The sequence below is a fragment of the Seriola lalandi genome, unplaced genomic scaffold (genome assembly GCF_002814215.2).
Source record: "Seriola lalandi dorsalis isolate HSWRI2012SDOR001 ecotype SW California unplaced genomic scaffold, Sedor1 jcf7180002054553, whole genome shotgun sequence".
Classification (NCBI taxonomy): Eukaryota; Metazoa; Chordata; class Actinopteri; order Carangiformes; family Carangidae; genus Seriola; species Seriola lalandi.
Genome location: NW_019525106.1, coordinates 1278046 through 1285594, shown reverse-complemented (window position 1 = coordinate 1285594; position 7549 = coordinate 1278046). Strand labels below are relative to the sequence as shown.

Below are 7549 nucleotides of genomic sequence, written 5' to 3'. Positions count from 1 at the left end.
ATTTTACAACCCGTCATCACAGGATGCATAGTGCATGAGTAGTCCCACCAAAGACTGAATTTCTCTTTAAAAATACACAAAGACAAGAAAAGATTTGAGTGAAGTAAGTTTGTGTAGTAGAACTGTATTTTTCTTCTTTCCTGTCATATAAATGTCAGATTCAACATGTGACCCCTTGGAGATTTGCTCAGGGATTTTAAAGCCCCTAGTAAAGAGGTAGAGGCCTGTGAAAGTAATTAATTGAAGTTCTTGGGAAACTTAATGACCTATTGGCCGTTTTTACAGCAAGTATAACAGTAAAAGCACAGGTGTCAATAACAACAATGTCTCAGCTGAATTTAAGCATTCCAGTGAGCCAGCATGAACAAAACACAAGGACCCTGAAACTGAAGCAGCTAAATGGAATTCGGCCATCTTTCATTATATAATTTACACCTGTGCTTTTCCTGCTGGGACATTTCAACATGTTTGCTATGACAAAGACCTGAACACGGCACAGCAACGGACTTCTATTGCTGTCGAGAGACTGTGTGCACAAGGTAACATTTCTCGGGTCAATGCACATGCTGTTGACAGCACAATGTGAAAGGACACTGAATAGTCACACACATTGACTTTACTCCTAGGCATCAGGTGACGATTTGCAAATAAGTGGCAAGAGCTTAGAGCAAAGCCTGCAGTCACAGCCTCAGCATGCTGACCTGACAGCAGAGGACCCTCTCTGCCTCGTGAACAACATGGTGACTGTAACAGCAGGGTGGTATCCAGGCGGGAGGAATTTGCTCATGGTCAGCCCAACGTCAGGCAAGGCAACCAGAATGTCTGGAATCCTGTCTTGCAGATAAAGGAAGCATGCACGCTCCTCAGTGAGACCCTTGTAATGCATTGTGGGAGATAGTGGCTGAGTGCGCTGAAGTTTTTGGAGGAGGATGGCGACACTGTCCTTGCAACCCAGGTTTCCTGCTCAGTGTTGAAACTCAGGTACTTTCTTATCCTGTCACCTTGTCCAGCAACACTCGCATCTGTGGGAACAGCGGTGACAACATGTGACTGTGAGAAAACAAGTCTGGATTTGATCAAGATCATAACAGCCTAGGTCACTATCAACACTACATTCTACATTTTAATATTAATAAAATTACTACCAAAATAAAATGTATGAGGGGTTCAGATGTTTGGAGGAAATGAGTTGGCAGCAGCAAATTCTGATCCTTCTGTCGTACACAGATAAACCACAGACTGGAATCTCTCCAGTTTCTGTAATTTTGGGGATTTTGCTCTACAGACTTGTGAACAAGACCTTATTCATGCTGTGGCTGCTGTGTGGGGGGTTTGAGGATTGCCTCACTGTAACAAGGAGTCTGATTGTGTCTCAACACTCATTTCTGTGCTTTTAGTAACAAGGCCAGGGAAATGGAACTGTACACTTACTTTCTTTTGGTTTGCACTGAAAATTGAAATCTAAAGTGTCTGTGTCAGCTAAATTTGCTATGTATAACCCCAATAAAAGCTATACAGTGGCTTCAGAAAGTATTTCCATGCCTTCACTTTTTGCTCACTTTATTGTGTTGTAGATTTAATTTTAAAAGGATAAAATTTCAGTACTTGAAGCCCTTCTACTACAGCTTCCAGTCACTTGCGTAAGTCTCTACAAGCTTTGCACACCTGGATTTGGACAGTTTATCCCATTCTTCCTGACAGATCTTCTCAAGCTCCATCAGATTGGATGGGAAGCATGTGTGAACTGCCATCTTCAGGTCTCTCCACGGATGTTCCAGTCAGGACTTTGGCTGGTCCGCTCAAGCTCAGTCAGAGACATGTTTGGACTCCACTCCAGTGTTGTCTTGGCCGTATGCTTCGGGTCATTATGGTGCTGAAAAGTGAACTGCCGCCCCAGTCTCGGGTAACATGCACCCTGGAGCAGGTTTTCTTCAAGCAGCGGTCTCTCCATCCCTGCTAATGAGAAGCCTGTCTGTATTATGAGACATTTTTTTTGTATTTAGAAATTTCGATCACAAGCAAACACAGGTGCAGCACCAAACCTGAGATCCAGAGAGTTAGAAGGATGCTTGAAACTGAGGGGTCCACTCATGAGTCAAATCAACTCATTAGATCCTGTTGAGAGACAGAAAAGAGAGAATACAGTCAGACTTTATCTTCTGCCCTCTCTATGACATCCTCTGCACACTCCTCCTCAGCTGTTTGATGTTTTGACAAGTGTGTATGTGCATAGACGGATGGACAAAGAGGATTTTTTAACTCTATCAAAAACGCATATATAAGAAATCAGTTAGGAGATGATCTTCACGCTGCGCACATGTTCAGAGCAGCAGAACAAAGCAAAGTATTCAGACTGCTGGGATTATCCCTAAATGACGCCGTCTGCCATCGTCTCATCCTCATCCAGCAGAAGTGTAAAGGGCGCAGTCTTCTTCCGACCTTCCTCCCAAATGCAGCTGCACCCACCGTCCCACTCTTGGCCCTAAGGTGCTTTTGGCAGCTCTTCTACGGGAGCACACATATGAGTGTGTGTTTGAGGGAGTTTGTCTGTGTGTGGGGTCTTTTGTATCGTCCCCTCCCGGTCGGAAGTGATGTGAGCCAGATAGAGTTTCCACAGAGAGAGAGGGGAATAGAGAGGTGCTTTATGCTGCTGACGGCGGGTTGGTGCTCAGAACTGAATGAGCTGAACTGGCAGTGTGATAAAGAGCCCATTACCTCTTAGATCTGATAATGTTACTGGTGGCGTTGACATAAGAAGTCTGAGCTTTGCACACACTGACGACAGACCGATTACGGACATGTCGAATTTTGAGACATTTTGATCTTTCTTTCAGTTTATCTGCTTCTGCATGAAGTACAAAGCTGAAGTTTTTGTCTCTTGTGCTAGCAGCATCGCTCTGTTGATGGCAAAGTTTGGCTGCTCAGTCCCCCACTTTGGCCCAGATCGAAATATCTCAATGACTAGTGAATTGCCATTACATTTTGTACAGAAATTTATGCTCCCCAGAGGATGAATCCTAGCAACTACGCTGATCTCATGAGGTTTTCTCCAGTGAACATTTCTAGTATTGTTGTAGATTTTTGTTTATGCAAATCACTCTGAATTGGAAACCCAGTGATCTACTCATTCAGAACCCCCATTGAAGTTTTTACAAAATTTTTAATGGACATTTTATGCAAAAGAGTCAGTTCAGTCAATCATCAGAGATTGGGCTACTCCAGTATATGTTTGGTGGTTCTTCCAACTTAAGTAGAGCTTTGCTTATATGGTGCAGAGCAGGACATGACTAAAATTTAATTTTTAAGTGAAAGATTCCTTTGAGCCTAAACCAACAAAAAAAAAAAAGAAAAAAAAAAGAAAATGGAAAATAAGACCAAACTTAAGAGGAAATTATGCGTGCAGTTCAAATAAATGTTGGCAAATAAATGAATAAACATGCAAAGGGGCGGTTCTGCTTTCAGTATAACCTTTCCTGATGGCACCTGCTGTACATAAACAAGAACTCACAGGAAACTCTGGGAAAGGGCAGCGTCCTTGGAGAGAGCAGCGCACAATCTCCTGTAAGAGCGAGACCAAACATGGCAGTGACTAACACTGGGTTTCACAATAAACTTTTTCCATCATCTCAGGCCTGCTCCTTCAGATCCCTCCAGTCATCTTGTTCTGGAGTGTTTGATTTATTTATTTTTTTACGTGGGCGTCAGGTGATGGAATTATGGATTTTGACAGCTGTTGGCAAAAACACAATCATATATTATTTCACGCTGGACTCTATCCCAGCATGCAGTCTACGTGATGGCCATGTCTCTCTGGACTGTGGGAGGAGAAACAGTGGGACAGAATGAGGAGAATGTGTAAGGTTTTTGTAGGAAAGGGCGAGGGCGAGTAATCAAACCTAAGCTGACCTCTTAGTAACTGTTTAACTAAAACTACATTTGAGGAAACATTAGAAGGATCCCAGGTGGTCACTGTGGGAAAAAAAAAAAGTCATTTAAAAGGCGCTCAGTGGTAAATGGATTTTCAAGTATGAGGAAAAATTGAATGTAGCCAAGTTATCAGCTGTCATCTGTTACATTAAAGTTGTCAACCAGGCGCACTTTGTTCTTTTAAGTTTATCTATGTGTGCTTAGCATGTAAGATTATAAACAATGGTCACCATAACCAAGCTAATCTTATTTGCTCTACTGCATTATCCGGTTACCTCTCTGCCTGGCATGTGTGGGAAAGCAAGATTCACGCCCAATCGCAGCATAGCGACAGGGCAGCACACCTCTCTGGATTTATGAATGGATCAGTGAATGAACAGGGAACTAGGTGTGGCGTGTTTAACCTGAATCACGCTCCTTGACTTCCGAGCACAGATGAAGGTGCCAGTCAGACCTGGACTACACGAACAGGTATTAGGTTACATAAAAGAGGGCAAAGAAAAAGAGAGAAAGAAAAAAAGAAAAGCAAGGCTGGTTTAAGTATATGTCAGTTTTTCCTGCTGCAACATGCTGTGCTTTATTTAATTGGCTTACGATTCATGGGAGCATGAGGTAATTCAAGGTAATGGTTACAAGAATGCAATGATGTGATTTTGATTGATGACCTCCAGTCATATTTACACTTGTTCAACCACTGCTGCTGCACAAATGAGCAAACATTCAGGAGAATTTCCTGACTAATGCATCATTTTATCACTCCCTCTCTTGGCTTTATGCAGATTATCTGACAATGAGGCATTATCTCAGCATTCTACTATAAGTCCACATTGTTAGCGGACAGAATAATGGATAAACTATCATTTAAATGAAAATTTTTGCTGTAGCTCAGAGCTGAACAGCAAAAGTTCCGTCAAGTCTAAAAGTCCGGTCCATGGCCCTGCTCCCGCCACAGAGTAGTTTTAGTTCTGTGGAAAGACTCTAGGTTTATCGCGTAAGCCGTAGTGAAGCTATGCAGACGGCACAGTGAATGCTACATTCCTGGCAGGGAGAAGGATTGCAGACCTGCATACCTGTCGTTCTTTGCAGAGTCAAATTGGCAAGAAGAAGGTGCTGGTCTCTCCGAGCAACTCGCTAGATCACATCGCATAACTCTCACATGGTTTGTGGGGCGTGTGAAGGAAGTGTAGTTATCGCAGACTACATAGTTCCCACACATTCGTGTTGAAGTTTGTGTTACTGATAGTGGGACACAACAATTAGTGCGTGTTTAATATGACTGTTTCCTGTGGATAAACAGTAGTCTGGAAATACATGTCATAGTAATAAAATACTGTACTTCAGTACAATTTTGAGGCGCTTTTCTAGTTGATGCTACTTTATGCTTCTACGTCACTACATTGTAGAGAGAAATGTTTTTCTTTTTATTCCTTAACATTGATCAATTACATTGATCTGACAGCTCAATTAACTATTTCTTTTGCAGGTTATATTTCAAATAAAAATGTGATCATCTTATAAAATACGATCCACTTTTACATTACACAACCAAAAGTAAATTAAGTAGTTACAATGAATATGTCATTGCTAAAGTAATAATTCATTAAAATGTTGTTACAGTGGCCATTCTACACAATTACCATTTTTTTATACTTAAATACAAAATTATAAAAATAAATTTGACTTTTATTCAAGTTAAATGATCTTCCATCACTAAATGAGTGTCTGGCTGGAATACAACGAGAAACATGGCTGCTGGCTGATGAAGAACGTGATGTAGATTCTTTATCTCAGTCATCATACAGGATTGCCCAGTCCTAAGAAAGTGCAGAGTGTATGACAGCAGTCATTTCTGCGCTCATTGTTCTCCAACGGTTCCTCTAGCAGCAGTGTGTTTGACTGTGCACGCTGCCCTCATCAGCCATTTGTTCTTTTTCCCACGCTGCTGAATGCCACAGACACACACACACACACAGAGCTTATCAGAACAATGCCTCAAATAGCTCCGGAGTCTCATCACAAGGGCATGTCACCAAAGAGCAGAAGAGCTGAAGAGGGTGTGTGTGTATGTGTGTGTGTTTGTACACATGTGTGTGTATGTGAGCGACAGGCCAAAGTCGTAAACGTGTCACAGTATGCAGCTGTTACCTGTGGGCTCAGCTGTACTTGTCAGCGGCCCATCACAGCCAGCTCATCCATACTGCTCCCCATTGTTAGGCCGACTATGTATAGTTCACTGTCTGAGGGAGGCTTTCACCGGCTAACACAACGCACATAAACACAAAAATATCAAATTCATTTACCTGTACTAATACACACACAAATTATAACAAAAAAGCCTGGTGAACATAATTTGTTCTTTTGCAGAATATTTTCTCTGGTCGTATTTATGGATTATGGGAGATATCTTTGCCCAGGATATTGCAGTCTGTTAAAATCACTTATTTCTTGTAACAGTAATTGCTGGGTGTGGCAGTTTACAGAGTCCACACTTTTACTTGCATTTTATTGTTGCTGTCCTGCACGTCTCGCTTTCATCAGAGATTTGAAATCTTTATTACAGTAATTTAGATAGTAGTTTAAATAATCTTATAATATATTATAATAATTCTAAATTTGGTTGGCTAATTGGACATTTCCTTACAAAAAGTACACTAGCAAAATTTTATGTTGCTCGTCGTAAGTTGCTGTAACAGATTATATTTATTGCTTTTTTTAATCAGAGTTCTGCAACCCCTGAATCTTGTTTTTGACATAAATAGAATACCAATGTCTTAGAAACAATCCTTTTTCAGAATAAAGCAAACGAATTCACTGAGTTGGGATTTCCTGTATTTTAGTCTCTTTTATATGCTGTGACTCACGATAAACATTCAGCAGCTTCATGCCTCGACACGACCAACAAACTCTGGGCCTTTCTGGTCCTTCCACCTGCTGCCTTGTCACACCTATGTGCCCATGGCTGCGAAGCTCCATCGCACTGAAGTAAACTAAGTAGAAAAGAAGAGCAGACATGAAGTTCTTTTCACCCCTGTGGTCAGTTACTCGCAGTTTATCTGACTTGATGCAGCGGACACATTATCTCATTTCCTCTCTGGGGGTGTTGTTTTGTCTATGCAGAGACAGTGAGGACGGGAGGGCGCTGATATGAAGCCAGGGTTGTCACAACACACCTCCAGAGATCCATCACACAGTCTGATTCCCTCCAGAAATACATGTACTTTCCCATACGCCTGAGAAACAAGGAAAACAGTGACACATGCGAGTTTTACTACTGCTGTAACTCGGCAGTCAAACTATGTGGTTTGTGATGTTTTGAGTGCTTCAGCTCAGCCACAACTGTCACTGTCTGCAGTATATGATGTGTGGGGAGAGCACTAAAAGGATACAAGAGCCACACCACTCAATGTAAAGAACGCTGTCTGTGCTGCCTGAATATGGGTCATATTTATTCGAAAGAATAACTCCTGGTGCCTGCTTTTACAGTAATACTCCCGCGTGTGATTAATTGTTCCCTAACCTTATTCTTATAAGAAATAAATAATGATCCTTGCGCACACACACATGTAGACATATAGACACAATGTATTCAACCTGTTCACATACACACGTGTAACCCCCCCCG

At 41.7% G+C, this 7549-nt stretch overlaps 1 long non-coding RNA gene across 1 annotated transcript; it reads right to left on the bottom strand.

Moving 5' to 3' along the window:
- Nucleotides 1-93: 93 nt before the first annotated feature.
- On the bottom strand, nucleotides 94-1946 carry LOC147818610 (uncharacterized). Its single transcript, XR_015437813.1, has 2 exons — nucleotides 1666-1946; nucleotides 94-1022 (listed from the first exon to the last, which is right to left on the bottom strand). It is a non-coding gene; the product is annotated as an uncharacterized LOC147818610 (long non-coding RNA).
- Nucleotides 1947-7549: the final 5603 nt, after the last annotated feature.